The following is a 9,130-nucleotide window of genomic DNA, read 5'->3' as shown; positions in this document are numbered from 1 at the left end:
TCTTAGAGGAAAGGCTTTCACTTTTTCCCCATTCAGTATGATACTAGCTGTCAGTCTGTTGTATATGGCTTTTATTATGTTGAGGTATGTTCCTTCCATACCCAGTTTGTTGAGGAATTTTATCGGGAAGGAATGCGGAATTTTATCAAATGCTTTTTCAGCATCAATCGAAATAATCATATGGTTTTTATCTTTCATACTGTTGATGTGATGTGTCACATTGATTGAGTTGCATGTGTTGAACCATCCTCGCATCCCAGGGATAAATCCCACTTGGTCATGATGAAGGATCTTTCTGATGTATTGTTGAGTTGGGTTTGCTAGTGTTTAATTGAGGACTTTTGCATCGATATTCATCAGAGATATTGGCCTGTATTAAGAAGTCACTGTAAGAAGATGCCTGAGAGTGGATGCTTGGTCAGTGTAATGAGTTTTATACGCGCCTTTCTATTCTTCAGAAAATAGTCTCCTCTCATATTTACTTTAGAATGTCATGACCCCCAACCTATGGAATTAATTAAACAAAGACACACTTCCAATACACTATTTCACATTCAGAAGGTTTCACAGTCTTTCAGTGTCGAACCTTCTGAGCAAAGCCAGGACAACGGGCTCTAAGCTGACAAAAAAGTTTACCAGTATCTTCCATAAAGATGTCCTTTTCTTTCATATAGATTCCATCCGCCAGTCAGGCCAGACCTTTCAGACTCTGACTTGTAAAAAAAATCTTGTGTAAGGAAAACTTACCAGTTTGCAACTAGTGTTTGGTCACTGCTGAGAGAAACAAATATTAAAAAATAAATAAGTAAAGAAATACATCTCAGAGAGTTAAATAGGCATACTTGGAAACATGACAGGCTAGAAAATGAATTTAATATGGCAGATTTTATTGGGAATGCATCATGAGTCATAGGAGTTCAGAAATCAGGAAGTACAGGGAGAAGAAAAAGATCACAAAGGCAGGTTTATGATTACATCTACTAATCGAGAAACCGCTTGCTCTCCAGCTAATAGAAGATCAAGAGATGGTCAGATCTTGGTAGGCCCACAAGAGATGTCAAAATAAAATTCTCAAAACTAAACATCCTAGAGACCTTCAGTTCTGGCCAAGCTGGAGTTTGCCCTTTCCTCCCAGAAGGTCCCTCTACATCAGAACACCCTGAATGTAACAGCAAACCAGCAAAAGGAACTCTGAAACGTGGAAAGGGGAAAGCAGACTGACTCGTGCTCTCAGGACTCGAGCAAGAACACAGGCAGTGCATTCCCTTGGTTTTTCTAATTCCACCTAATATCCCAGACAGGGTACTGCAGAAGCCCACAGTCCAGAACCACCAACAATGGCAGACACAAAGCTCCAAGAAAAGCCTATTTCCTCTGCCGAAAGACCAGAAAAAAAGTGATCTAAAGACTGAAAAACCTTTGTGACAGATTCCCCTCCCCTACACTAGACAAACAACAATGGAAAAACCTTACCTCCCCCACCCCCCGAGGTTTCAGGGAACAAGAAGGAAACTTGTCTTCTATCCTGCCTCTCTGAAGCAGATGGTGATGATCCAATTCACCAGTCAGAGTAGTGTCAGTGGTGTCCAGCAGCAAGATGAGCCTTCACCTTCACCTGACATCAATAACACTGAACAAGGCAGTCCAAGTTGGGACTAGTAAGCATTCCATTTATCCCCATCTCTGGTGTCAGTGATGCCCAGTGGCAAATTGAACCTTTACACTCATCCAAACTCAATGAAGTGGTGTGAGGTGGGGCTAATCGACACTCTGCTTTCCCCCTCAGGCATTCTGTGCAAGCTAGGCCCTATGGAGAGCTGTGCCTCCGCGTCCACCCATCATCAAGATGGAATCAGGTGGTGGGAGGCAGGGTTTGTTGGCAGTCTCCTTTCCCCCTTCTTCCCCTGATGTTCTCAGAGACCAGTGGGGACCTAGGCTTCTGTCCCACCACACTGCAGCAACAATACGTTGAGTCAGCCATCCAGTTCCCCTTTCCCTGAAGCCTAGCAAGGAACTGTGCCTATACTCCCCCACCCCACCTCTGAGGTAACAAAGTGTTGTGAATTGGTACCCCCTTTTTTATTGGAAATGTTCTCAGGGGGGCTAGGGTAAAAGTTCAGCTCCCACCCCAGCCATCTGTGAAGAGGCAAGGTGAACAAGCAATCTAGCTTCTTAGGATGGTATCAGAACAGGAATCTGCACCTATCACCTTACGATATGATGGGACCACCATCATATATGTGGCCTATCACTGAACAAAAAGTCATTATGCGGTGCATGACTGAATATGGACTGTCTTAATGAAATGTCATCACAGCCTTACGAGGTTGAATTTATTACTATTCCCAGTTTAAAGACGTATAATAAAAGTTTGGAAGAGTTTACCTGGCCAAGGTTATTTAGCTACAAAGTGGCAATGCCACGGATTGAATCCTAAGATATCTGATGCCCATTACCCCATCTACTGAAAGATGACACTGTACTGCAAAAATTAAAACAGACATAGCTGATCTGCTTCTTTACCTGTAATTAGAGTAAAAGAAAACAACAAAGCAAAACATAAAAACAACACAGTGACATGCTAACTGTCATGAAGAAAAGTACCACATGTCTGGTAAGGTGATCAGAGATGTACACTAAGTAAGGAAGGTAGCTATATTGATATCTAAGGCCAGGCTGTTACAGAAAAACACATAATGGTATGGGAGTATGCTTGCTGAGCTAGTTTTAGAGCAACAAAAAGGAGGCTAGTGTGGCTGGAGAAAAATCCATTTATTCATTCAAAGTATCCACTGAAGCAGGCATTGATATAGGCACTTAGGATACATTAATGAGCAATAGGCAAAGATATTCGCCCTTCTGGAATTTGTATTTTTCCACCATGGGAGACAGACAATAAAAACCAAAAACAGCATTTGAGTAAAATATATGGTATTTCAGAAGATGACTGTGGGGGGAAAAATCAAATAGGGAAGAAGTGGAATCAGGAGGGTGGCCTGAGGGTTGGACATTCAAACAAATATTGGCTGCCTTGCAATTGATAGTATCATTAGATGAGTGGAAGTTTTCTCCTTTGTGCCGCCTTTGCCAGGCATCAATGTAAATGCTCTATTGGCTTCACTGCAGAGAACAACACATTTTTCCTATCTTTGGTCAGGACTCAGTTCCTTCTTTAATATATCAGAGAACCAGAGACACTAATATCTGACAGCCTTTTGCCATCAAGTGGCCACGGGTTTTTAAAGTACACATCTCCTGCTACGCGTCCACTAAATTTGAGCTTTTAACTGCCTGTGTTGAGACGTGGCCTGGTAGAAACCCTCGCTGGGGCCGGGCGCGGTGGCTCACGCCTGTAATCCCAGCACTTTGGGAGGCCGAGTCGGGCGGATTACGAGGTCAAGAGAGCGAGACCATCCTGGCTAACATGGTAAAACCCCGTCTCCACTGAGAATAGAAAAACTAGCCGGGCGTGGTGGCAGGCGCCTGTAATACCAGCTACTCGGGAGGCTGATGTAGCAGAATCGCTTGAACCCGGGAAGCAGAGGTTGCATGAGATGGGATCCCGCCAACGCACTCCAGCCTGGGCATCAGGACTCCATCCTCCATCTCAAAAAAAAAAAAAAAAAAAGAAAGAAAGAAAGAAAGAACAGAAAAAGGAAAGAAACCCTGGCTGGTCAGTACCCAGGCCGTGCACAATGGAATTGTGCCTCACTTTTCACCTAAGACGAAATCAGCGGGTGGGGCAGGCTTATAATCAGAGCACCCCTCCCTTTCCACCTCACACACTCCCACCCCGCTGTCCCACAATCCTTCCCGCCCCTCCCACTTTCCCACCCTTGCTTTCTCCGCCATCTCCTTCGCTGCTCCCCTTCCCGCCAGCTCCCCTTCCCGCCAGCTCCAGGAGAGGGAGGGACAGGAGCCTGGCTCCACCTCCCAGTATAGAGCTGATTGGCCAAAGGATGTCACCTGATCAAGCTGAGCCAATTGAAGTCCTCTCCCCACTGCTTCGAGAAGGAACCCTTAGGACGCTGGGCCCCAGTCACAAGATTGCGTCTTGTTTGTGGCAAGATTCTGAGAGGAAGTGTAGCTCCCAGGTTGGTTCCAAGTCTTCTTCCAGTTAGGTAAATTACAACAATATCTTTTCTATAAATTTTCTTTTCTTTTCTTTTTGAGACGGAGTTTGGCTCTCGTTGCCCAGGCTGGAGCGCGATGTCGCGATCTCGGCTCACCACAACCTCCACCTCCCGGGTTCAAGCGATTCTCCTGCCTCAGCCTCCCAAGTACCTGGGACTACAGGCACGCGCCATCATGCCAGGCTAATTTTTGTATTTTTAGTAGAGAGGGGCTTTCTTCATATTGGTTAGGCTGGTCTCCAACTGCCGACCCCAGGTGATCCCCCCACCTCGGCCTCCCAAAGTGCTATGATTACAGGCGTGAGCCACCACGCCCGGCCCTTCTGTAAATTTTCTATAAATTAGGCCTATTTTGGCCTACATTACCTAGGGTCAAGGTTTAGGGATTAATAGGAAAGGCAAATCCAGCTGGATTGCTCAGTGGTCCACTCTCCACTCCACTCTCTATGTGTCCCTTATCCTCACGTGTGATTAGCTTCAATTGTATGGCTAATCACTTCTTGCTCTCTCTTTACAATTCCTCAGGCAGGTTTTCTCTTCTTCAAAAAGTTGTATTTCTCTTTTGCATCTTAGTTTTGTTTCTGGTTAATTTTGATATGGTGGGCTTTAAATTGTAAATATTGGATTGTATAGATATTTTTCTTTCTATTGTATTTCATGCCTTTTATACTTAAAAATGCTTTCCTCATCCGAAGAGTAAATACATATTCACCTATGTGTTGAAGATCACTGGGCTTTCATCTCTTATAACCTTTTTAATGAATGATGTGGTATGAGCATGTATCCTTGTTTGTATGCATCCTTCTAACTATGTTTCAGGTGGTTATTGTTAAGCAGCGTGGTTTATAGGTTGCCAGCCCTTTAGCCACTGATTCTGTCTTTTAAAATTCTTTACTCTGAAATAATTTTAGACTTACAGAAAAGTTACAAAAATGATTATACGGAGAGCCCTCGCCTGGATTTCCGTAATGTTAACATCTTATACAACCATAGAAAAATTACCAAAACTAATTACTACATTACATTGATGTACTAATTAACAGTACTACATCGATGCTAATTACCAAAAGTTAACATTGATGTTATTACATTTATATAACATTGTATAATTGTAATTGTATATGTATATATGCATATACATATAATTATATATGTATATAAATGTATAATTATATACATTTATATAACATTACATATTATTTAACGTTGATGTTATAACTATTAACTAATCTACAGATTTTATGCGAATTTCACCAGTTATCTCACTGATGTCCTTTTTCTATTCTAGGATCTTATTCAGGACACTTCATTGCATTTGGTCCTCATTTCTCCTTAGAATCCTCCAGGCTGACATTTCCTTAATCTTTATTGGTCTTTCACAGCCCTGACACTTTCGGAGATACCAGTCAGGTGTTTTGTGGAATGTCTCTCAATTTGTGTTTGTCTCATGTTTTCTTATGATTAGATTGAAGTTGTGCATTTGTAGCAAGCACACCTGTTTTATTCTCCTCCCTTTCCCAGTGGTGAGGGAGGGATTCCCACCCTAGTGTTATGGGGGTGACTGAACACATGGTACCCTATACTGGGCAGATGGAATCCACAGCAATTTATTAGTAACATTTACTCACAGCCGGAGAGAGGAGGGCACCTCACGCCAGGTAGAGCCACACGGTGTCACACTCTGGAAGAGAGTGAACAAGCAGGGGCTTTCAGGGGGAAGTCTTTGTAGTAACCAGAGGATGAAGTGACCGTTGGTTCAGAGGAGGACGACTGGCTTGTTTAAATAATTCTGCAGGCTGGTGGGGACCTGAAACATGCCACCCAGAGATAAGCAGGCACTGTGTCTATTCAACACAATAATAAGGAGGGTACTTTGGCTAGGGGGCCTTTCTCCCTGGGAACCCAATAGGGAAGATAACCTGTGGTGAGGCCATTCAGGGTCCTCCTGTTCTTCCCCAGATGTCAAGGCATCCATCTAATTGGGCCTCTAATTTTAGGTCTTATGCCACATTACCGCAAACATGATTTTGTTTCCTTCTGTGAGGATCATATCGGGTACGTGACATCCATAATTTGTGTTACTGGTGGTGTTCACCTTGATCACTTGGTTAAAGGGGTGGGAGTTATCTTGCCCCAGTGTAATGCTACTATTTTCTTCTTTGTTAGTAATAAATATAGTATGAAAAGTTCTTTAAGAAGAAACACAATAGATCTTCTTATATTCCTGTTTCTTTGCAGACTTTGACCCACTACTGTTAAAATCTGTCTAGGGATCTTGCCTATAGCAAATGTTACCTAATGGTGATTTTCTGTTGTCCTAATTTCTGCTACATTTTTTAACTGGAATTCTTCTGTAAGGAAGAGCTGTCTTTACTCCCTCATTTACTTATTTCTTCAACTTATTTATCTCAGTATGGGCTCTTGAATAATTATGTTATACATACCGGGCTTAATACCCAGGTGACGGGTTGATGGGTGCAGCAAACCACCAGGGCGCAGGTTTACCTATATAATGAACCTACACATCCTGCACTTGTATCCCGGAACTTGAAATAAATTAAAATAAAAATTTAATCTAATTATATCATTATTTTGTTCCTTGAACTCTTCTAGCCTTGGCCATTGGGAGCTCATTTTGGTTGGTTCTGTGGTCTTTTGATATGACCCTATCCTTTTTTGGTACCTTTTTCTGGCACTATAAGATGTTCAGATTCATCATGTGCGTGCCCCCCTCGCCTCACACACACACACCCCTTATAGCCCTGGATTAAAACAACTTCTACAAGGAGCCCTGGTTCCCTTTCATGGGGAATGACATTTACCAACCAGTATCTTGGTGTGCGTTCATTATTAATGGCGTTTCATTGCCGCTAAGGCTCTCTATGGAAAGGGGTAGGAAATAATGTATGTATATACCCATGCCTATAGACACATGTACATTTATTTTGGTATCTATCTGTATGTATAACTATTAAAAGCCAGGAGCTTGTATTGATACTTTCAATTCCAGTCATTCTAGACTTTCTGGTCGATTCGTTCTCCGACCTGGCTTTCAGTATCAGATAGTTTATATACCTGTTTATTTCTGGTCAGTAGATACATAAAGTAGCATCTGAATTGCTAACAAATGCCCCTGTTGCAAACATATTAATAACTTATATTTTTGTACAGTTGTTTTTGTCTTTGGCCTTAGAGGATATGGTCAAAATACTGCTATCCAAAGTTATGTATCTTAGATCTTTTCTTCCTGTCTCCTTCAGGGTGGTTAAGACACACATTTGTAATATTGTTAGTTGAACCTGTTTCTGTTTGATTTGGGGTACCCTCACCCCAATATCCTGGTTGATTTTAATTTTTTATTTATATTTTGGGTATGTGCAACATTACTATGATCCAAAGAGTCAGGGGTATACAAAAACCTATACTTGGGGAAGTGTCACTCCTTCGTCATCCCTTCTACCCTGTTCCCATTCCCCATTTCTTTCCACTTCTTTCTCTGGCCCTCCCTGTAGGGTAATCAACCCTTCGGTTTCCGGCTTAAATTTTCCTGTATTTATTTTGCCCAAATGAGCAAATACGTACACGTTTTCTTATATTCCCTTCTTACACCAAGGATAGCATACTATACATGTTCCTTTGCACTTTGCCTTTCCTACTTAACAGCATTCTTGGAAATCACTCCATATTGTTTCACAGAGATCTTCATCGTTCCTTTTTACAGCTGCATTGTACTCCATTGTGTGGCTGTACCACACATAGTTTATTCAACCACTCACCTACGTTTGGGCATTTGGTTTTTAATATAGAAACCAGGTCTCGCTCTATAATCCAGGCTGACTGAAGTGCAGTGGCACAATCATAGCCCATGGTAACCTCAAACTCCTGGGCTCAAGCAATTCACAACTGTCTCAGCCTCCCAAGTGGCTAAGACTACAGGTGTGTGCCACCATGCCTGGCTAAATAAAGACTTTTTTTTTTTTTTTTTTTAAAATACAGGGCCTTGCTATGTTGCCCAGACTGGTCTGGATCTCCTGGCCTCCAGTGATCCTCCCGCCTTGGTCTCCCAAGTGCTGAGATTACGGGCATGAGCCGTGGTGCCTGGCCTGTATGGGCTTTTAAATTCCTTCCAAGATTTTACAGTTACAGACATTGCTCCCGCGAATAAACCTGGACATGATTTTTATTTTATTTTATTTTATTTTTGTATTGGTAGAAATGTACCTTCAAGGTATATTCCCACTAATAGGATTTTTGGGCCAAAAGTTAAGTGCACATGTAGTTTTCTCAGGTGTTTCCAAGTTTCTCTCCAGAAGGATTGTACTGGTTTTCGTTTCCATTAGCAATATAAGAGAATGACAGTTTGCCCACAGCCTCACTAACAGAACACGTCGCCTTAGTTTTGAAACTTTTTTCTACAGGTTAGGTGAGAAATAGTATCTCACTGTTTCTGTGATGTACCTTTGTCTACATTTGTGAGTAAGTTTTGACACTTATCATATGTTGAGGACTGTTTTTATACTTTTTGTTGGAATTATCTGTTCATATATTTCCCCCATATTTTTATTGCTGTTGTGGTCCTTCATCCCTCAATGTTTAAGAGTTCTCTATATATTTGGAATGTTATCCAGTTGTCTGCGATATATGCTGCAAGTACTTTATACCAATTCGTCAGTTGCTCTTTGATATATTTATGAAGCATTTGCATCACTTTCATTTATCCTTATGTGGTCAAATCGATAGACTATTTTCTTCTTTCATTGCCTCCGGAATTTGAATCTTAGTTAGAAGGCCTTTCCCTACACTGGGGTTCTGCCATGTTTTCTTTTCTTTTCTTTTTCTTTCTTTTCTTTGGTTGATATGGAGTCTCGCTCTGTCGTCCAGGCTGGAGTGCAGTGGCGCCATCTCGGCTCACTGCAACCTCTGCCTTCCAGGTTCAAGCAATTCTCCTGTCTCAGCCTCCCGAGTAGCTGGGATTACAAGCGCCTGCCACCTCGCCC

General features: G+C 42.1%; 1 protein-coding gene across 3 annotated transcripts in view; it reads left to right on the top strand.

Moving 5' to 3' along the window:
• Positions 1–3,986: 3,986 nt before the first annotated feature.
• LOC706140 (nuclear RNA export factor 2) overlaps positions 3,987–9,130 on the top strand; it is a 71,552-nt gene continuing 66,408 nt past the window's right edge. The window contains exons 1-2 of one of the 3 annotated variants that reach the window (XM_077989219.1): positions 4,038–4,094; positions 4,174–4,296. The gene's annotated coding sequence lies outside the window, so the exon portion shown is untranslated. Of the gene's footprint in view, positions 4,122–4,173; positions 4,297–9,130 lie in introns of all 3 variants that reach the window. The other 2 variants (XM_077989216.1, XM_077989217.1) reach the window with 2 other exon arrangements.

Source organism: Macaca mulatta, chromosome X (assembly GCF_049350105.2).
Source record: "Macaca mulatta isolate MMU2019108-1 chromosome X, T2T-MMU8v2.0, whole genome shotgun sequence".
Classification (NCBI taxonomy): domain Eukaryota; kingdom Metazoa; phylum Chordata; class Mammalia; order Primates; family Cercopithecidae; genus Macaca; species Macaca mulatta.
Note: the sequence above shows the minus strand (reverse complement) of the source record. Positions and strands in the feature narration are given on the sequence as shown.